Raw genomic sequence first — 23,582 nt, forward strand, 5'->3', positions numbered from 1 at the left:
TCAATACAACTTTATAAATGTTATGAAAAAATAAACATGACAATAAGCTCTCAATATATTTTCAACAGGTTAATTTCAATAAAAGATGTTATTTTGTATTTGAAAGAATTAACATTTGTAATATTTCTAAACTGTATTTGCAAATTGTTTCACAAGAATGGTCCAGAATACACAAAAGATTTTTAGAACTATTCAGTTATTCTATTTTTTGGTTAGGTATAGAACCACTAATTCAGGCCAGTCAAAAAGAGCATACAAAAAAGTAGTACATATTTTAAACAAAATAGTTCCTTTGCATAGCTGTATATTTGTCAATAGTGGGAATATTTGGGTAGTTTTAGTATCAAACGAAAGCTTGGGGACTTGAGATCACTGTAAAACCCTTGTTGAAAGTTCAGAAGGGGCAAAAGGGTCTGTTTCTGGTATTAATCTAGCAGCTCTCTTTTGTAATTTTAATATCCTATTTAAACCCTCACAGCTGCAATAGAAAGTTATTAAAATTTCAAAAACTTTAACCACAGAGTTAATATTTGTAGACGCTGATGACGACACGGACGACAACAGATTGTAGGATTGCTTAGTCTCGCTTTTTCGACTAAAGTCGAAGGCTCGACAATGAATCTCCAAAAATATATTGTATACTTGTGAAAATAACCTGTTTCATCCTCACTATTTAATCCAAGGGAGACATTAATGTCAGAAGTATTAACCCTTTCCTCCATAAGGGACTTATCATTTTTTATTTGGGAGGGGGGGCTGGTCATAAAACAGGGGGTTCAATTTTTTTATAAATTCAAAAGGGGGGATCAATATTTTTGGACATGGAAATATGTAGTTAACGTTCTTTTTCCCTCAAAACTTGTACTTTTAGGTTAATAAATCAAAATTTTGGGGTTACATTCACATATTTAAGAATGAAATGTGACAATAAATGAGTAATTAAATTGTTCATGCTGAAAACATGAACTATCCATATACAAGTTTATTGACTCAATGGAGGTTTCACCAAAGCCTAATGTAAAATATATAATAGATTCCTGTGTAAATTATGTGTTATTACTGTTTCCTTTTTTTACAGAGTTACTTAGAAGCAAGTTTTCTGTAATAGCCCAATATAGAAAATTAGAAAAAAAAAGTAAGAAAAAGCTTCACAGATTTGACTTGCTCTACCTACTTTTAGTCACGGAAGAGCCCTATTTCAAGGCAAATTCGGTTTTTGGACATAATCCAAAAGATTTGCAATATTTCCATGAAGTAACATTTTGATAAGTGTTTTGCATGTTAAAATTTTGGCATGTTTAATAAAAGGGGGATCATATTTTTTAAATGTTTTCACGGGGGGTTGAAATATTATGGGGGGGATAAAGAAAATTTTATGTTTGATTTCAAAATGACCAGCCCCACTCCTAGGTAAAAAATGATAAGTCCCTAATGAAGCTTTTTGACGCCACCCCTTTTCCTCCATAATGACGCCTTTTGACGCCACCCCCTTTACTCCATAATGATGCCTTTTGACACCTGTGTAGTGTCTCAGTTGAAATGTCTCACTTATTAAAAAAAAATATCAGACTTAGTAAAATTTGTATCTAATATAAAAAGGATATTTAGAATCTGTGACTGAAATTTCATTGATGAAATCTTCATTTTCACAATGCATTCATACTTTAAATCTGATGAATTTTTTTTATTGAAAAAATCCTATGCTAATCAAGTATTTAAAAAAAAATTTATCCATGCCATTTCATGTTATTTGTTGTATCTATGAATTTTGTTAGTTTCAAACATTTATAAAAAGGGAATATTTATTAATAATAATTCTCTCTTAGCTACCAGTTACAAATGTTGTTTCAATTTAAAAAAAATTGGCTCAAAATATTATTGTCTTGAAAGCCAAAAATTCCACCTCATTTTGGTCCATATACATGCAACCTTTGATCAGTTAGTTGCCTATGAGTGTGAAGTGCTTGGTTAAGTGCATGAAATGGATGTCATCTAAAAAAGTAGGGAAGAAAGGAAGCAATATGAAGATCTTTAACTGTGATATATGAATCAAATTGAATTTTTTTGTGGTATCATGTTGTATGCCTTTTTATGGCCCTGCAAGAAGTTGTCAATGCTATATAGTTTTACTCTTGTCCGAAAGTCTGTAATTCCGTCATTCCGCAACAAACCATTATACTGAGTTTTTTTCTCAACGCCTTCAGTATGTGAGTTAAATCATGATGAGTTACAGATCAATTTTAAGTTTTGTTCCGCTCGCCTAAATTTTGCCGAAATTACGGGCTTTGGACTTTGACAAATTGATGAAAATCACAGTTATACAGACCTTTTTTTCTAAATGCTTTCAGATATTGTGATGATTTTTGGCATGTGAGTTAACCAAGATGAGTTACAGATCAAGTTTAAGTTTTGTTCTGCTCTGCTAATTTTTGCCAAAATTACAGGCTATTGACTTTGATAAATTGTCTAAAATCATAGTTATACAGACTTTTTTCAAAATGCTTTCAGATATTGGACTAATTTTTGGTATGTGAGTTATTTATGATGAGTTACAGATCAAGTTAAATAAAGTTTCATTCCGCTCTGCTAAATTTTGCCAAAATTAAGGGTTTACAACTTTGAAAATTGTTGAAAATCACAGTTTAAAATACAGGCTTTTCTTCTATATGCCTCCAGATTCTGAGCTGATTAACACATTCACTCTGTGGTTAAATTTTTTTTTTTTTATAACTTTCTTATACTATTTTTAATTTGCACCAAACTTGGACAGAAGCTTGTTTACAATCATAAGCTAGTATCTAGAAGGAAATTTTGTTAATATTTTGTACCTGTGTATCTGTATTTCACTTATGAATGGACTAAGTTTTTCTTCCAGTTAACATTACATCCAGTCTGCGGTTAAAGTTTTTAAAACATTTATTAGATTCATAAACTATCCTAGATTTTTACCAAACTTGGAGAGAAGCTTCCTACTATCAAAAGATAGTATCAAGCAGAATATTTTTATTGATTTTTTTCCTCATTTATGTTGAGCCTGCAATTTACAGCAAAAGTAGGCGAGCCACTGGGTTCTGCGGAACCCTTACAAATTTTTTATATGTGAGATTACCATCATGTTTGTGTCCACATGTGTTATTGAAATTGCAGATCTTTCAACTTTTTGAGACGGGGCCATTCCTGTCACTTTGACACATCTAGTTTCCGAAATTGATTTATATTTCTTGTTTGTATATTAAAGCAAAGAATACTGATATGACAAGAGATGTGTAAACTATTATATAAAGTATTGTGCAATAGCAGGAAAACTTCAATTTCATAGTATTGCACCAAAGCAAGCAATCTTCAATTGCACAGTATTGCACAATAGCAAGAATTCTTCAAATGAAAGTAAATACAAATATTTTAACCCATTTCATTTTTTTTTTAAAGATATTTCACCACATTTATTTTTTGTGAGAAACCTATATATTATGTCAAAAATTTGATCACAATCTAGATTCAGACAGTATCAAGCTTGAATGTTGTGTCCAAACTTGCAAACTGTTCAGGGTTCAACTACTGCAGTCGTATCAGGCTGCACTCAGCGAAGCTATTAATTAACAAACATCACTAAGATCCTTTTACTTTTCTGTATTTTCAGACAAAACGACAAAAAAAGCAAGAAAATGATTGGTATACTATGTATAGTGAGAGAGTTTGTAGACTTTGTAGGTCTGTGTCCGTATGGTCCTTCGGTTAGACCATGTGATGAGCCAGAGAGGTCACCCCAGGTTCAAGGTTTGTGTCGTGATGTTCCTTCCCCTGTGGTAGAGTCTCCTGAGCTACCAAGAGCTGCTGACCCGGAGCAGTGTTTGGTGGAAGCACCCTGTGTTGCCTTGTTTTCAGCAATGCCATTTGAGGTAGAAGTCATTTCTACTTTGGATGACACTGTTGAAAATGATACAGCGGTGTTTGAGGAGGTAGAGGAACATGAGTTGGTTTTCGATACAGATGATGCTGACCTTTTCTCAACCTGGGATGAGGAGCAGCAGCAGGCTGATGAGTGGTGGGAGGATCTGGAAAGGAGGGTTATTGAGGTATCAGAGGAGGTGGAGGCCCTATCCGAGGATTATAGTGAGGTAAAACAAAGGTTGGAGAGTGATGATGAGACTCTGCAGATGTTTGGCACAAACTTGGAAAGTGAGGGTCGAAATCTGCAGATGCAGTATGTAATCTCCAGGGTTTTACCTTGCTGTAGTCCTGTGGATTTAGAAGAAGGTGTAAGTGATGTGGAGGAGCTGTCTCTGGAGGAGGACGAGGTCTTTACTGATGAGCATGATAGAGTTGTGATTTGGGATGAGGAAGGCAGAGCAGCTATGAGGAGAGTTTGGTTCAGGAGGCATTTCATGAAGAGTCATTGTCTGAATGGTTTTTGGAGGACCTTAAGAGGGTACAGTTTGAGGTGTCGGATGTTTCAGCTTAGTATTGTGTGTCGTTGAGAAGAGTAGGTTAAATTTGTATTTTTGTTAGTTTTTGTCGAGCCTGCAACTTTTGTTGCAGAAAGCTCGACATAGGGATAGTGATCCGGCGGCGGCGGCGGCGGCTACGGCGGCTACGGCGGCGGCGTTAGCTAACTTCTTAAAAGCTTTATATTTTAGAAGGTGGAAGACCTGGATGCTTCATACTTTGTATATAGATGCCTCATGTTACGAAGTTTCCGTCAGTCACATGTCCAATGTCCTTGACCTCATTTTCATGGTTCAGTGACCACTTGAAAAAAAAGTTCAAATTTTTTGTAATGTTGAATTCTCTCTTATTATAAGTAATAGGATAACTATATTTGATATGTGCGTACCTTGCAAGGTCCTCATGTCTGTCAGACAGTTTTCACTTGACCTCGACCTCATTTCATGGATCAGTGAACAAGGTTAAGTTTTGGTGGTCAAGTCCATATCTCAGATACTATAAGCAATAGGGCTAGTATATTCGGTGTATGGAAGGACTGTAAGGTGTACATGTCCAACTGGCAGGTGTCATCTGACCTTGACCTCATTTTCATGGTTCAGTGGTTATAGTTGAATTTTTGTGTTTTGGTCTGTTGTTCTCATACTATATGCAGTAGGTTTACTATATTTGTTGTATGGAATGATTGTAAGGTGTACATGTCTAGCGGGCAGATGTCATGTGACCTTGACCTCATTTTCATGGTTCATTGGTCAAAGTTAAGTTTTTGAGTTTTGGTCTTTTTATCTAATACTATATGCCATAGGTCAACTATATTTGGTGTATGGAAATATTTTATGATCTTTGTCAGTCGCGCAGGTTATTTGACCGTGACCTCATTTTCACAGTTCATTGCACAGTGTTAAGTTTTTGTGTTTTGGTCTTTTTCTTAAACTATAAGTAATAGGTCAACTATATATGTTGTATAGAAGCATTGTTAGCTGTACATGTCTGCCTGGCATGGTTCATCTGACCTTGACCTCATTTTCAAGGTTCATTGGTCTTTGTTTAGTTATCTTGGTTAATGTTAAGTTTATGGTACAGTTGTTATAAAGCTTAGCTTTTTACTTAGGACTATCAACATAATATCAATGATTAGTATAGAAGGCGAGACATTTCAGCGTGTGCACTCTTGTGTCCCTTTTAGCCAGTTGCCCCCAGATTACCTGACAAGTAATAAATGAATGATTGATGGTATTGATTGATCGGTTGGTTGATGTTTTATTGATGATTGTATCTTGAACACTTCATTGACAGTTTGGTCTTTTAATAGGTCATAACAGGTTAGGAATTCTCTGGCAAAAACGAAAACTATAAAAAGATATGAGTAAACCTGCCCTTAGTCTTACTCCCCGAGTTCCCCACTTCCTGTTCAGTCTTATCCCAAACCCCAAGTACTCTACCCGTACTTTCTTTGTAAATATATATATATATATATATGTAAATAAAAGCATGATTGTTTAATACAATTTTTATTCAAGTCAGACATTGTATGTTACCAAAGGTAAATGTACAATGTTGTTGTAGTATGTTATCATCATTAGGATATCAGAGACCTTCATATGTACAGTAATCATAGAAATAGGGTATTAATTTTGTACAGTATTTTGGTGGGAATTCAGGATTTTACTATACCCAAGGTAAAACTTGTAAATATCACATGACATCATCATTGAACTCAACACACCTGACTTTATCAGTAACACACACCTTCAAATTTGATATGGATCAGATTTTGAAAACAAAACACAGAAGAAATTTGGTACCGATCACCAACCTTGTCAGTCAACATTTTTTGGAGTTGTTTCCCTTTTAATGACCTTTTTTTTTTACCATATTTTAGACATATACATTTGTACTATTTATAGATAGAAAAAACTATGAATTATAAATAGATAGAAAAAACTAGATTATAGAGAGAGAAAAATTTAAAAACTATATAATAGAGAGAGAAAAATTTAAAAACCATATTATAGAGAGATAGAATAAAAACTATTATAGAGAGAGAAAAATTTGAAAAGAATTTAAAAATTATCAGCAAGACAAGATCTGTTTTGTGGGATAAAACCAACTATATAGAAGATGTAGAGATGAATGTACAACTGAAACGAATCAGTAAATCACTGAGATCAGAAAAGTTTCAAATTCCCAAGGTCTTAGAAATAAGATTTAGAAAGGTCAGATGCTTATGGTTGCCATCTTACAATATCTTTTTCTTTTTGATAAACATGACTTGTTTTAATTTGGATTTTTTCTAAACTTTTTTGTAAAATGTAAAATAAAATAACACCTTTCCTGGAAACCTTGTAAATGAAACTTGTTTAATCATCCCTCCATGTCTGGTACATCAATATAAAACCATTTTATTCACAAAGTATCAAGAACTAACCTGGGTGGGATAACTAACATGATACTTCCTAAATAGGTTGTCTGGAAGATGTGTGAATGAATGAATGAATGAACGAGATAATAATAGAGAGCAGAGAGACAGATATCTTAAGGGTATTGTGTACTGTTCTGTGGAGGGACGTTATTTAGGAATGTTATAATTCTAGTAATTTTCAGAACAGTTTGGTATTTCTGAGCTACTAGAAATTTACTATTTAAAGGAAAATTGGTTAATGCAATTAAATTTAGAGTCAGATTAAATGTATAACTGTTCCAATAGATTTTAAAGTCAATATTAATGAATTTATTCAATTTTTGTTTTGTCTTTGGCTTTCATAATTTTTATTTTTTTTATTTTTATAACTTTTTTGTTCAGACCAGTTGTTTATAAAAAAATTTACAACATTCAAATTTTGGTTTTTATTTTAGTATAGATGCTGTATTATGAACATCGTTCTAAAGGGCATAACTCTGACCTTGACATCCTTGATCAACCTTGAGGGTCTCCTCTTTGAATATGACCATAAAAATCATTCCATAGTGCCATATCTATTTTCATAGACTTCATGGTAAATTAAAAAAGGGGGAATCTATAAAACCTGGTTAAGTCAAATGGTCCACTCCATTATGACAACCTGAACAAATTGAAAACCGGTGGTATTTGCCTTACTTGTTTCTTTTTATTGACATAATTGGTTAACATTACAATAATTACGACAGAGGAGCCAAAATTGGGTAAACATACAACACAACTGACTTAAAAATTCACACACTAAAAATTCACATACAAAAAAATTCACACACTTAAAATTCACACACAACAAATTCACACGCAAAAAATTCACACGTAAAAAATTCACACACAAAAAAAATCACACAAAGACAGTCACCAACAAAAAAAGTTCTTGGAGTTGCAGTATATAGTATAACAAAATGACATACACTGGTAAAAAATAAAATTTCCTACAGTTGGCGCAGTAGATACCTCTGCTTTATCTGACTGCATGACGTCCATACTTGTTTTATTTTAGAACTCACAATTGTCCAGTGAAGGTTATAGTTGTAGAGGTGTTTAGATCTCTTGTAAGTACAAGTTTCAGTACTTATCTGTCACTAGTAATACCGAGAATAAATGTCACTACAATTGAGCTTTTCCTGCATACGATTGGTTTCCTCACATTACTTGGTATTTTATGCAAAAGTCTATACTTTTTTAATATTTTGGTCTGTAGTTTTTTCCCTGAAAGTTAAAAGTAACATTTCATTGAGATATTTTATTGGGACTGATTCAAACACAAAACATTGCAGATTTGTGATAAAAAAAAATTATTTCATGTTTATTATAATTAATATCAAAAGTAACCTGCAATATATTTAATTTTAATTTGAAGTAATGTGTTGGAAAGATGGTCTCTGATAATTTAGTGGTGACATACATTCTACTTTTATAAAAAAAAAAAAAAAAAAAAAAAAAAAAATACACTGTAATATCTATGCATAATAATAAATAGTTTTTTTCAGGTATTTTAATTCCTTTCTTCAGTTTAATTTCAGAATGTTTCTGATAGACTGGATAGTGGTTGAGAAACACAGAACATCTTCCGGATTTTGATGAAATCGTGATGAAGTAATGGATACATTATTTTCATGGGAAGGCGGAATTGAATTATGTCGTGATGGAAGTAATGGAAACATTATTTTCATGGGAAGGCCGAATTGAATTATGTCGTGATGGAAGTAATGGATACATTATTTTCATGGGAAGGCGGAATTGAATTATGTCGTGATGGAAGTAATGGATACATTATTTTCATGGGAAGGCGGAATTGAATTATGTCGTGATGGAAGTAATGGATACATTATTTTCATGGGAAGGCGGAATTGAATTATGTCGTGATGGAAGTAATGGATACATTATTTTCATGGGAAGGCGGAATTGAATTATGTCGTGATGGAAGTAATGGATACATTATTTTCATGGGAAGGCGGAATTGAATTATGTCGTGATGGAAGTAATGGATACATTATTTTCATGGGAAGGCGGAATTGAATTATGTCGTGATGGAAGTAATGGATACATTATTTTCATGGGAAGGCGGAATTGAATTATGTCGTGATGGAAGTAATGGATACATTATTTTCATGGGAAGGCGTAATTGAATTATGTCGTGATGGAAGTAATGGATACATTATTTTCATGGGAAGACGGAATTGAATTATGTCGTGATGGAAGTAATGGATACATTATTTTCATGGGAAGGCGGAATTGAATTATGTCGTGATGGAAGTAATGGATACATTATTTTCATGGGAAGGCGGAATTGAATTATGTCGTGATGGAAGTATTATGGATACATTATTTTCATGGGAAGGCGGAATTGAATTTTGTCGTGATGGAAGTAATGGATACATTATTTTCATGGGAAGGCGGAATTGAATTATGTCGTGATGGAAGTAATGGATACATTATTTTCATGGGAAGGCGGAATTGAATTATGTCGTGATGGAAGTAATGGATACATTATTTTCATGGGAAGGCGGAATTGAATTATGTCGTGATGGAAGTAATGGATACATTATTTTCATGGGAAGGCGTAATTGAATTATGTCGTGATGGAAGTAATGGATACATTATTTTCATGGGAAGGCGGAATTGAATTGTGTCGTGATGGAAGTAATGGATACATTATTTTCATGGGAAGGCGGAATTGAATTGTGTCGTGATGGAAGTAATGGATACATTATTTTCATGGGAAGGCAGAATTGAATTGTGTCGTGATGGAAGTAATGGATACATTATTTTCATGGGAAGGCTTCATTGAATTGTGTCGTGATGGAAGTAATGGATACATTATTTTCATGGGAAGGCGGAATTGAATTGTGTCGTGATGGAAGTAATGGATACATTATTTTCATGGGAAGGCTTCATTGAATTGTGTCGTGATGGAAGTAATGGATACATTATTTTCATGGGAAGGCGGAATTGAATTATGTCGTGATGGAAGTAATGGATACATTATTTTCATGGGAAGGTGGAATTGAATTATGTCGTGATGGAAGTAATGGATACATTATTTCCATGGGAAGGCGGAATTGAATTATGTCGTGATGGAAGTAATGGATACATTATTTTCATGGGAAGGCGGAATTGAATTATGTCGTGATGGAAGTAATGGATACATTATTTTCATGGGAAGGCGGAATTGAATTATGTCGTGATGGAAGTAATGGATACATTATTTTCATGGGAAGGCGGAATTGAATTATGTCGTGATGGAAGTAATGACCAATACATTATTTTTACGGGAATTTTCCTTTTAAATATTTTGAATGAAAACATCAAAATTTATTTAATTTTAAAAATAAAAACAAAAGATTTTAGATATCAAACAAAATTTAGCAATATTTTTTTTTCTTTATTAAATTTCAAACAAATCACTAAAATTTATTAAAGAAGCATTAAAATATATCCTTGTAATTGTTGAGTAAAAATGCTTTTTTAAAGTAATTATCTTTTTCTGAATTAAAATAAATAACTGTTAATTTTTTCCAAATTTGAATAAATAACCATTCCATTTCCTAAATTTAGATATCAAATTTTAGCTCACAATAACTAAATTAGTTTGAAAATTTTAATGTTTCACTGAAATTTGGACTTCCAACAACTTGAAATTAACAATATTATAGCGTCTGATTGCAACATGAATACATTACTTACTTTTTTTTTAAATTGTTTAAAAATTGAACACTAGCAAGTCAGTAGAACATACCTATAAACTAGACATGAAACCCAATCACCATACCCCATCACTATACCCCATCACTATACCCAATCACTAAACCCAATCACTATACCCCATCACTATAACCCATCACCATACCCCATCACTATACCCCATCACTATACCCAATCACCTTACCCAATCACAATATGGATAGAATAAAAGGTAAAGGTTATACTGGCTTGCTGATGTTTTCTTCTTCATTTTCTTTAATTATCCCCTCGACCCACATAGCAACAGCTTTATATATAGTTGACCTGGGACTGAGCTTTGGAGAAGCTTGGGTGGAATAAAGCAACATCCAGGAACTGGAATTTAAGAGCTCAAAGGTCTTGGAGGAGAAGCCTAGGGGTCGGATGAAGGGGAGAGTGAGACTCCAGACACTTGTATTTAATGGCAACAGGGTAGGGGATAGTTAACCCAAAACAAGTCCAGGGACTTATTTTTAAGGGCATGGGGGTCGGGGAGGGTTATCCCATGGGGGTCCAGGGACTTGTTTTTAAGGGCTTGGGGGTCGGGGAGGGTTACCACATGGGAGTCCAGGGACTTGTTTTAATGGGATTAGGGGTTGGGGAGGATTACCCCATGGGAGTCCAGGATCTTGTTTTTAAGGGATGGGGATTGGGGAGGGTTAACCCATGGGAGTCCAAGGACTTGTTTTTAAGGGATCGGGGGTCAGGGAGGGTTACCCCATGGGATTCCATGCAGGGACTTGTTTTTAAGGGATGGGGTCAGGGAGGGTTACCCCATGGGATTCCATGCAGGGACTTGTTTTTAAGGGATGGGGTCGGGAAGGGTTACCCCATGGGATTCCATGCAGGGACTTGTTTTTAAGGGATGGGGTCGGGAAGGGTTACCCCATGGAAGTCCAGGGACTTGTTTTTAAGGGATTGGGGGTCTGAGAGTGTTACCCCATGGGAATCCAGGGACTTATTTTAAGGGACCCCATGGGAATCCAGGGACTTATTTTAAGGGTTTTTTGGTCGGGAGGTTTACCCCATGGAAATCCAGGGACTTGTTTTTAAGAGATTGGGGGTCTGGGAGGGTTACCACATGGGAATCCAGGGACTTATTTTTGGTCAGGGAGGGTTACCCCATGGGAGTCGGGGACTTGTTTTAAGGGCTTGGGGTAGGGGAGGGTTAACCCATGAGAGTCCAGTCTATTTGAGGGCTTGGAGGTTAGGGAGGACTACTCCATGGCCTAGTGTAATAGAGAGTTGCTGGGTAAGGAGGGGAAGTAAGTAATGTGTTGGTGTTGTAATTTGACACTGTTCTGATACTGTTTAGTTGCTTTAAAGTTTGAAGTACAAATAACCCTGTACTTTTGGATGAAATGCATTATAAATTTCAAAATAATGAACACTTTTGTTTTTGAATTTAAATACATAACACTTTCTTTTCTAGATTTTAAAGAAATAACACTTTCTTTTCTGAATAAAAATAAATAACACTTTCTTTTCTGGATTTTAAATAAATAACAATTCCTTTTCTAGTTTTTAGATAAATAACCATTCCTTTTTCTAAATTTAAATAAAAAAACCTTCCTTTTTAAAAATTTAAATAAATAATCCTTCCTTTTTTAAAATATACAAATAAATAAACCTTACTTTTTATTAGATTTGAATAAATAACCATTTCTTTTTTTAAATTTGAATAAATAACAATTTCTTTTTTTAAATTTGAATAAATAACAATTTCTTTTTCTTAATTTAAATAAATAAACCTTCTTTTTTCTAAATTTGAAATAATGACCCCTTTTTTTTTGTGTGCTGGTGGTGTTACCACAGGTTTGTGTATGCGTCTAGTGTGGTTGGGAGTCATAGACTCTTACACTGCCGCTGGATAGCTTATATTCATAGGTGAAAAGAAAGCTGAGTGCGTAAGTCTTTCCTTCCAGTACATAGCCTCTACACTAACAAGACTTCTACAGTGCCTCCCCGTGACAGCACATGGTAACTAGGATCTAGTGTCCTAGGCTTTACTGTAGAGGATCTCGGAGTAGCAAGGTCCCTAGAGATAAAGTGTGTAGGCTGATCGACATGCGGACATCCCTACACTCATCAACCTTGCCCCAGTTATGGGTTAAATAGCCCGCTGGATGATGGTCATCAGCCTTCAAAGGATGTCTAGGAGAAGAAAACTCTGATATGAAATTTTTGGTAGATTTGACTCTTCAGCCTTGGTCTGCAATTGATCTAAATGAAATAAAGCTTGAGTAAACATTCTCTGGTTCTTCAGGTTTGGAAGTGAGAGATATGCCAACAACCTATCCTTGTAAAAAGGAAGAATGATTATATACTGATTAATCTCCCAGATGAGGAACATCACAACTGGGTCTGCATGAAGCTTTAACATTCGAAAGACAAGGTAAATATGCATAAGGTACATGTAGTAGATGTCTAGTCATTTCATTTCAGCAGCTATGATTTTGATGTACAAGTTCACATTTTAGTGTAGAAAAGGGATAAATTTCTAAGGTAGAAATCTGACACTTAAACCAGAAAACCAGATTGAGTAACTAACCCAATAAAATAGAGAATTTTAAAAATATTGGTGCTCCTGAAAGAGAAGAATTGTACAGTTCCTGTTCCACAGGTCACAATTAACAGTTATGACCAAAATACGTATTACATACATTATGTAAATACTTTACATTTAATATTATACATGTTATAAATGAAAATGCTGTATTTACTATACTAAAATAAAATTCAATGTATTGAAAACTCACCACACTATTCTCTCTCACTCTCTTTCTCTTTCTATATATCTTCCTCTCTCTCTTTCCGGTGTTCAAACTGCTCTTCTTATATTCGAATTTAAAAAAAAAAATTGCTTCCTATTATAGAAAGATGTATTGATTAGATAATATCTATAGGTTTATATATTATATATTGCAATAATATTTGTGTATCATCACATACATCTAAACAATTATATGTATATTCATAGCAATTTGATATTTACACCTGGCCCATTGGACCTATATGTCACTTTAGCAATAGTATATCTTATTTATCTGTATTAACTGCTATGATTAGACGTTGATAAAATTGACTAAATTTCATATACATGTATAAATATCGAAATAAGATGTGGTAATTAATTGCCAATGAGACAACTGACTCCACCAGAGACTAAAAGATATACAAGTTAACAACTATTGGTCAACATACGGCCTTCAATAAGTGTTTTTACTACCATCACAGTTAAGGATTCATTTTTTTTTCAGTTATCCTGGATATTTATTGAAGTAAAATCTAAGGAAAGTAGGACCTGGATGTAAAATAATATCAACTTTAAGGTATGTATGTTGACGGTAACAAAATCCTTGTTTTAAGGTAACATTAAAGATAATGAATGGTTCTAGTTGATTACTTCTATAATAATACAATACCTAATTACAGATATAGAAATATGAAGATGTGGTATGATTGCAATTTGGAAAACTCTCCAAAAAAACAAATAACATATAAATTAACAGCTATAGGTCACAATTCTGCCTTCAAAAATGAGTAAAACCCATACCACATACATGTTACATTAGCTATAAATTGGTCAAAAAATGAAAATTGTAAAAAAATTCAGTCGAGAAAACAAATTGCCTAATTCATGTCCAAAATAATGAACAAAACAAATATGTTACACAGCAACAAACATTAACCACTGAATAACAGGCACATACAGAGTGTGGCAGGGTTAAACTAGTTTGAAGGCTTTAGTGTGAAGGTGTATTGTCCTTATCCATCAAATCTATGGTTTAATGAAAATTTTTAATCCATGGTGCCTGAAAAAATTGACATGTTTATTTTAAACAAATCTGAAGCAAAATGTAAGTACAATGGTGGCATTTCATACTTAAGATGCCATAAGATTTGATACAATTCTGAACTACTTTATATGAAGAATTTCCTCAGCCTCTGTCTCCTGGTTACCCAATATATGGATAAAATGTAAATATCGTCTGACATCAACATTATATATAATTTTTTGTGAATTTTAGTTTACATGTTTTAAATGAAATTTTATTTTCTATTTGTAGACAAAGCGTGATTGTTAATCTAAAAATCAACTGAAGCAGAAGAATGGATTCTGTTGATCTGAGGAACTTGGAAACACTTATTGACAAAAAAATATGTAGTAATACAATTATGTTTACTCTGAGAGATAGAAAGAGGGGGAGAGCCAGTTGTAAAGATTTATTCTTTTAAACCAGATATGTTGATTACTTTCGAATTTCATAGGCCTACAGTTCCCCCTAAATAGTCTTAATTAATACATGTACTAGGTGTTTAATGTAAGACTTTGATGTGACTTGTGAGAACAACCAGCTGCCATTGGTTAAAATTTATTTTTATGCCCTTTTAGTTGGGGGGGCATATTGTTTTACTCCTGTTCTAACTTCCTACTGTCCTATTATGAGTAAATAAATATAAGAAGATGTGAAATGTTGACAATGAGACAACTCTTCATCCAAATCACTACAGATAATTCCAGATAACTACTAGAGTTTAATGAGTTATCTCCCATATTTGAAGGGACTTTTGGTAACAGTATTTCGTGATAAGGCTGATGCAAATAGGAGACAACTCTTAATTTTTTTATAAAAAGATTTTAACTTGTTTTTGAATTTAACAAACTGAGCACAAGTTGTGAGAAATGGAAACTAGCAGGCTGAGATTTAGGTTTAAGGGGAGGGAATACACTGCTTACAATGCTTATCTCTTCATATGAGCTTGTTTGTTCACTGCATGGAAGGCCTGCAATAAATAAGAATGTATTGGTTTACTTATAATTGTTATATATTTTATGTTAGAAATGCTATATCAGATGTAAATAAAGTAAGATGACAGTATTATTTAGAGCTCTGAATAAAATTAGCTTGTAATTATAAGTCTAGATAATGCATTAAGTGGTTTGGTCTGACGTTGTGATTTCAAATTATATTTACGTCATCATCATCTCCAAAGTGTTTCCAATCTCAATTTTATCTGATATTAAACACCCCTTCCTCACAATCATGACTTCCTTTTTAAGTTTAATGAGTTATCTCCCATATTTGTAGTTACTTTTGGAAACAGTATTTCATGATAAGGCTTATGCAAATAGGAGACAACTCGTATTTTTTGTAGAAAAGATTTTTTTAACTTGTTTATGAATTTAATGGTAAATCTTGTGACTTTGTAAATTTTTTTCTCAGCTTTAAAACAATATCTAACACCCTGCCCATGAAATTGAATGTTGCTCCTCGTGATTTTAGCCAGTGAATTCTTTTGCAATAGTTTAAAAGAAATGTCAAATAGTATTTCATAATGCATTTAAAAGAATGGTATATTTTATAGAATGCTAATATTGTTTTACTTGTATGTTTAGTAGTCACAAAAAAATGTAATATATTATTATTTGTTTTACTTTTTTCAAGTGGAATAGATTGTAAAGTTGAAATTTCTGTAACAATTAAACACCTATGATTCTTCCATACAATATGTATAAGGGTTTTTTAAAGCAGGGTGTATGTTTTTTTCAATATTACCATATTGGTAACAGTATTATACAAGGTGATTGCTACATTAATCATTTCTCATTTTAATAAATTACATTAATTTGAACTTATTTTTGTTTTCTTAAAATGATATTTAGAACAGCTTTTAAAAAAAAAGCTTGTTTCAGTTATTTTGAGTTTTCATCCCTGGCTGGGTCAGACCACACAAGACTAAAAGCTGGTATTTGCTATGAATCTGCTTGGTACACAACATTTAGTAGCAATACATACTAAAGAGACTGGTTGGCTTGTAATAATATATCTGGGTATATTGATTCCTTCAGAATAATATTTTAGTGTATAGTGATTCTATAGATATAAGAAGATGTGGTATGAGTGTCAATGAGACAACTCTCCATCTGCTGAATTATGTTTTGGGGTATGGTGATTCCTGTCGGTTTTGAGGTTCACTTTAAATTCAATGGTAATCATTTCGAATTGTTTTTTTCGCTTGGTTTTTTTTTACATAGATCAGGCCATAATGGTTTCTGCATTTGAAATTGTATCATGTTTTGTTATATTGGCCCCTTTTAAAACTAGCTTACAGTTTCTTTTGGTTTTACTCTATTGTTGAGTTACTGTCGCATTGCATTTACCCAAACGGTGACATATTCTTGGATCCTTTTGAAAACCTTCAAGGAAACCAACTAAAACTGGACTACTGAGTACATTTGTACTTTAATAAAAAAAAATATTTCACTTCTTACCACAGGAAACTTGGATGCAATGTTTTTATTTTAATTATTGTGGTAGGTTTTTCAGTAGTTATTTTATAAACATAACATATCAGTAATAGCATTGGATACTTGATTACATGTATGGGAAGTTAAGTCGCCATCTGTGTTGCGGGTTCACAGATACTATACCTTCCATTTAGGTATAGTAACGTCCCCACCATACATATCAAGTATCTGCTAATACTGATATGAACTGAGTGAGATAGATCACTCAGTTGGACCGTGACCAAGTCTGTTGACTTGGTCAACACCAAGGGTCAGACAGCGACCGAGTCGTGGTCTAATCCTTTCCTTTGTACCATGCATGAACTGAGTGAGCTCGATTACTCAGTTCAATTTTAATTGGGGATGTTTTTAATTTTTATCCAAATTTTAATCGGGGATGTTTTAAATTTTTATCCATATTTTAATTGGGGATGCTTTTAACTTTTTATCCAAATTTTTATCCATATTTTAATTGGGGATGTTTTCCACTTTTTATCCAAATTTTAATCGGGAATGTTTTAAATTTTTATCCATATTTTAATTGGGGATGTTTTTAATTTTATCCAAATTTTAATAGGGGATGTTTTAAATTTTTATCCATATTTTAATTGGGGATGTTTTTAATTTTTATCCAAATTTTAATCGGGGATGTTTTAAATTTTTATCCATATTTTAATTGGGGATGTTTTTCACTTTTTATCCAAATTTTAATCGGGAATGTTTTAAATTTCTGTTTTAAATTTTTATCCATATTTTAATTGGGGATGTTTTTCACTTTTTATCCAAATTTTAATCGGGAATGGTTTAAATTTTTATCCATATTTTAATTGGGGATGTTTTTAATTTTATCCAAATTTTAATCGGGGATGTTTTAAATTTTTATCCATATTTTAATTGGGGATGTTTTTAATTTTTATCCAAATTTTAATTGGGAATGTTTTAAATTTTTATCCATATTTTAATTGGGGATGTTTTTAACTTTTATCCAAATTTAATTGCGGAAGTTTTTATCTTTTGGGGATGTTTTTAATTTTTATCCAAATTTTAATCAGGATTGTTTTAAATTTTTATCCATATTTTAATTGGGGATGTTTTTAACTTTTTATCCAAATTTAATTGCGGAAGTGTTTATCTTTTGGGGATGTTTTTAAAAGGTAAATTGGGAATGTATTTAACTTTTTATCTAAATTTTAATTGGGGATGGGCTTTTTAATTTGTTAACTGGGTCAGTTTTTTTTTTATATTGGCTGTATAAGTCGTGCTTTAGTCAAATCAGAGACTCTAAAATTGGTACTCCAAAAGGAAGAGACTGGTGGTCACTGCGGCCATTTGTTTTGGTGAACTAGCACCTTAAAGTCCAGATAACCCTCAGGCCAGCTGGCTAGTACATTAGCAGACAGGTACTTTTGTACCATTTGGCATTTTTTAAACTTTTGGCAATTTTTAATTTAGACTATTTTCTTTCATTTATTTTCAAATATTTTTTACACCTTTTGATTAAATATATATATTTTGGCTTCAAAATGGTTATCCAAGGATAATTTCTTTTAATTAAAATTTACATCACACATTTTGGCTTATTGTAATTTGGCTGTTACCTTAATTTTCAAAATAATGATAACCATTTAATATTGAAATAAAAACTACAACTCCAAATTGGCTCAATATTAAAAAAAATAATGTATATGTTGAAAAGTTTAGATCTTCTTTCAGTATTGATTTTTTTTCATTCTTCCATGCCTGGTACTTCATGATTAAAATCTTTTCAACTAACACATTTTCATGGGGATATTTAACACACAAAGTAGGCTAACATAGGTGGTTAGGGTTGGTATGGATATGAGAAAAATGGAGGGAGGATGAGGGTAAATAATGAGAGTGGTATGTATGGATATATGTTCTATAGGGAGAAAAAGGAAAAAATGAGTAGATGAGGGTAATATTGAGAGTTGTATGTAAAGTAGTTGGGGACAGAATGTTAATTTCTTTATGAGGGCTTGATGTACTGGTCTAATGGAAGTGCATTTTTCTTTTTTCTCTTGTGTAGTTCTTATTTTCTTAAAATATCTGGAGTAAACATTTTAACTTCTTAAAGTACTGCTGTCAAAAATTAACAAGTTAACAGCCTTTCTTGTTACTGATTATGTGCTGCTTATAAATTAACAGTGTAGCACTTCTCAGTGACTAGATAGGGTTGCAGCTTTTCATCAATTTTAGCAGCATTATCTTACAGTTATAGATGCAATGATCAACACACTTAACACCTGATTAATGTTTCTTTCATTCTGAGAAAATTTGCTTTCCAGTCTTATAAATTTCTTGGTCTAATGTTTCTTCTGTATATTTGCTGTTAAGTTTGTAGTTCATTCTCATCATATGTGGTTTTTATCAGTCTTAGAAGGCAGTAATAGTGTGTAGGGTGTATGTATCTAACATTTCATGGTTAATTTCCAACAGTCAAATCAAGTCTGTAAGCATATGCTTTATTATACCAATTACAAGCAAAATACAAAATGGGTCACTAAGACATTCAACATTGGCATACATCATTTTACATCCAAGCCTCTTTTAAACTTTTCAAAAACAGCCTCAGTACTCCTGTCAGTGTTTGAAACAAAGCAAAGTGGAACTAGCTTACAGTGACCTTTTAACACCTACATCATGAAATAAGTACCTACTAATTTGTACTACTAGTACATAGTAATAACACTCTGTCATCTGACTCCTGTGTAACCTCGGATCAAGAATATCGTGACCTGTTATGTTTTGTGCACAGTATACCTTTAAAATGAAGGTACATTATCATTAGACAATAATCAACATTTGATAGTTATTTCAAAGCTATATGGAGGTAATCTGACTAGCATTTGTATGACATAAACGTGTCATTTTTCATGCAAAGACTTGCAAGGCAAAAAGAAGAACCATATTGCATTCGATACCATAATCGTTTATTGGGAAAGACTGTACTTTGACATTTTCATAGCTTTCTTTTGGTTTTACTCTATTGTTGAGTTACTGTCGCATTGTATTTACCCAAACAGTGACATATTCTTGGATCCTTTTGAAAACCTTCAAGGAAACCAACTAAAACTGGACTACTGAGTACATTTGTACTTTAATAAAAAAAAATATTTCACTTCTTACCACAGGAAACTTGGATGCAATGTTTTTATTTTAATTATTGTGGTAGGTTTTTCAGTAGTTATTTTATAAACATAACATATCAGTAATAGCATTGGATACTTGATTACATGTATGGGAAGTTAAGTCGCCATCTGTGTTGCGGGTTCACAGATACTATACCTTCCATTTAGGTATAGTAACGTCCCCACCATACATATCAAGTATCTGCTAATACTGATATGAACTGAGTGAGATAGATCACTCAGTTGGACCGTGACCAAGTCTGTTGACTTGGTCAACACCAAGGGTCAGACAGCGACCGAGTCGTGGTCTAATCCTTTCCTTTGTACCATGCATGAACTGAGTGAGCTCGATCACTCAGGTGATTTTAATTGGGGATGTTTTTAATTTTTATCCAAATTTTAATCGGGGATGTTTTAAATTTTTATCCATATTTTAATTGGGGATGTTTTTAACTTTTTATCCAAATTTCAATCGGGAATGTTTTAAATTTTTATCCATATTTTAATTGGGGCTGTTTTTAACTTTTTATCCAAATTTTAATTGGGAATGTTTTAAATTTTTATCCATATTTTAATTGGGGATGTTTTTAACTTTTTATCCAAATTTTAATCGGGAATGTTTTAAATTTTTATCCATATTTTAATTGGGGCTGTTTTTAACTTTTTATCCAAATTTTAATTGGGAATGTTTTAAATTTTTATCCATATTTTAATTGGGGATGTTTTTAATTTTTATCCAAATTTTAATTGGGAATGTTTTAAATTTTTATCCATATTTTAATTGGGGATGTTTTTAACTTTTTATCCAAATTTTAATCGGGGATGTTTTAAATTTTTATCCATATTTTAATTGGGGATGTTTTTAATTTTTATCCAAATTTTAATTGGGAATGTTTTAAATTTTTATCCATATTTTAATTGGGGATGTTTTTAACTTTTTATCCAAATTTTAATCGGGAATGTTTTAAATTTTTATCCATATTTTAATTGGGGATGTTTTTAATTTCATCCAAATTTTAATCGGGGATGTTTTAAATTTTTATCCATATTTTAATTGGGGATGTTTTTAATTTTTATACAAATTTTAATTGGGAATGTTTTAAATTTTTATCCATATTTTAACTGGGGATGTTTTTAACTTTTTATCCAAATTTTAATCGAGAATGTTTTAAATTTTTATCCATATTTTAATTGGGGATGTTTTTAACTTTTTATCCAAATTTTAATCGGGAATGTTTTAAATTTCTATCCATATTTTAATTGGGGATGTTTTTAACTTTTTATCCAAATTTTAATTGGGAATGTTTTAAATTTTTATCCATATTTTAATTGGGGATGTTTTTAATTTTTATCCAAATTTTAATTGGGAATGTTTTAAATTTTTATCCATATTTTAATTGGGGATGTTTTTAACTTTTATCCAAATTTAATTGCGGAAGTTTTTATCTTTTGGGGATGTTTTTAATTTTTATCCAAATTCTAATCGGGGATGTTTTAAATTTTTATCCATATTTTAATTGGGGATGTTTTTAACTTTTTATCCAAATTTAATTGCGGAAGTGTTTATCTTTTGGTGATGTTTTTAAAAGGTAAATTGGGAATGTATTTAACTTTTTATCTAAATTTTAATTGGGGATGGGCTTTAATTTGTTAACTGGGTCCGTTTTTTTTTTTATATTGGCTGTATAAGTCATGCTTTAGTCAAATCAGAGACTCTAAAATTGGTACTCCAAAAGGAAGAGACTGGTGGTGACTGCGGCCATTTGTTTCGGTGAACTAGCACCTTAAAGTCCAGATAACCCTCAGGCCAGCTGGCTAGTACATTAGCAGACAGGTACTTTTGTACCATTTGGCATTTTTTAAACTTTTGGCAATTTTTAATTTAGACTATTTTTTTTTCATTTATTTTTAAATATTTTTTACACCTTTTGTATATATGTATTTTGGCTTCAAAATGGTTATCTAAGGATAATTTCTTTAATTTAAATTTACATCACACACTTTGGTTTTTTGTAACTGGCTGTTACCTTAATTTTAAAAATAATGATAACCATTTGATATCGAAATAAAAACTACAACTCCAAATTGGCTCAATATTAAAAAAGTCCATGTTTATGTTGAAAAGTTTAGATCTTCTTTTCAGTATTGATTTCTTTCATTCTTCCATGCCTGGTACTTCATGATTAAAAATCTTTTCATCAACTAACACACCTTCATGGGGATATTTAACACACAAAGTAGGCTAATATAGGTGGTTAGGGTTGGTATGGATATGAGAAAAATGGAGGGAGGATGAGGGTAAATAATGAGAGTGGTATGTATGGATATATGTTCTATAGGGAGAAAAAGGAAAAATTGAGTAGATGAGGGTAATATTGAGAGTTGTGTGTAAATTAGTTGGGGAGAGAATGTTTATTTCTTTATAAGGGCTTGATGTACTGGTCAAATGGAAGTGCAGTTTTCTTTTTTCTCTTGTGTAGTTCTTATTTTCTTAAAAAATCTGGAGTAAACATTTTAACTTTTAAAAGTACTGCTGTCAAAAATTAACAAGTTAACAGCCTTTCTTGTTACTTATTATGTGCTGCTTATATATAAACATTGTAGCACTTCTCAGTGACTAGATAGGGTTGCAGCTTTTCATAAATTTTAACAGCATTATATTGCAGTTATAGAGACAGTGATCAACACACTTTTATTAATGTTTCTTTCATTCTGAGAAAATTTGCTTTTCAGTCTTATATAAATTTCTTGGTCTATTGTTTCTTCTGTATCTTTGCAGTCAAGTTTGTAGTTCATTCTTATCAGGTGCTGATCCTAAAGAGGGGTTGGAACCCCCCCCCCCCCCTTTTTTTTTTACGATCAATGCATTTAAATGGGGACATCTACTAGAACCCCCCCCCCCCCATTTTGTCCTTGGTTAGGACCCCCCCCCTTTTATCATATGTGGTTTTTATCAGTCTTCGAATGCAGTAATTGTGTGTAGGGTGTATGTATCTAACATTTCATGGAAATTCCCAACAGTCAAATCGAGTCTGTAAACATATGTTTTATAGTCATATAAAAAAGAAGATGTGGTATGATTGCCAATGAGACAACTATCCACAAAAGACCAAAATGACACACGTTAACAACTATAGGTCACTGTACAGCCTTCAACAATGAGCAAAGCCCATACCGCATAATCATACCAATTACAAGTGAAATACAAAATGGGTCACTAAGACATTCTACATTGGCATACATCATTTTACATCCAAGCCTCCTTTAAACTTTTTAAAAACAGCCTTGGTACTCCTGTCAGTGTTTGAAGCACAGCAAAGTGGAACAATTAGACTAGACTCTAAAATTTGTATATACTGTTTCTTACCATAAGCATGCTGCATTGAGAAAGTAAAAACCAGCTAAGGCTGGTATTTGGTTCGAATATTGAGTCCAACACACATTTCCATAAGGACTGACTTTTGAACTTGCATGTTAAAAAAATTCAAATCTTCTTTTTAGCACTTGGCATACGTCG

At 32.5% G+C, this 23,582-nt stretch overlaps 1 long non-coding RNA gene across 1 annotated transcript; it reads left to right on the forward strand.

The window, feature by feature from the left end:
• Positions 1–12,287: 12,287 nt before the first annotated feature.
• LOC143056321 (uncharacterized) lies at positions 12,288–16,261 on the forward strand. Its single transcript, XR_012972296.1, has 3 exons — positions 12,288–13,019; positions 13,885–13,956; positions 14,695–16,261. It is a non-coding gene; the product is annotated as an uncharacterized LOC143056321 (long non-coding RNA).
• Positions 16,262–23,582: the final 7,321 nt, after the last annotated feature.

The sequence above is a fragment of the Mytilus galloprovincialis genome, chromosome 13 (assembly GCF_965363235.1).
Source record: "Mytilus galloprovincialis chromosome 13, xbMytGall1.hap1.1, whole genome shotgun sequence".
Lineage (NCBI taxonomy): Eukaryota > Metazoa > Mollusca > Bivalvia > Mytilida > Mytilidae > Mytilus > Mytilus galloprovincialis.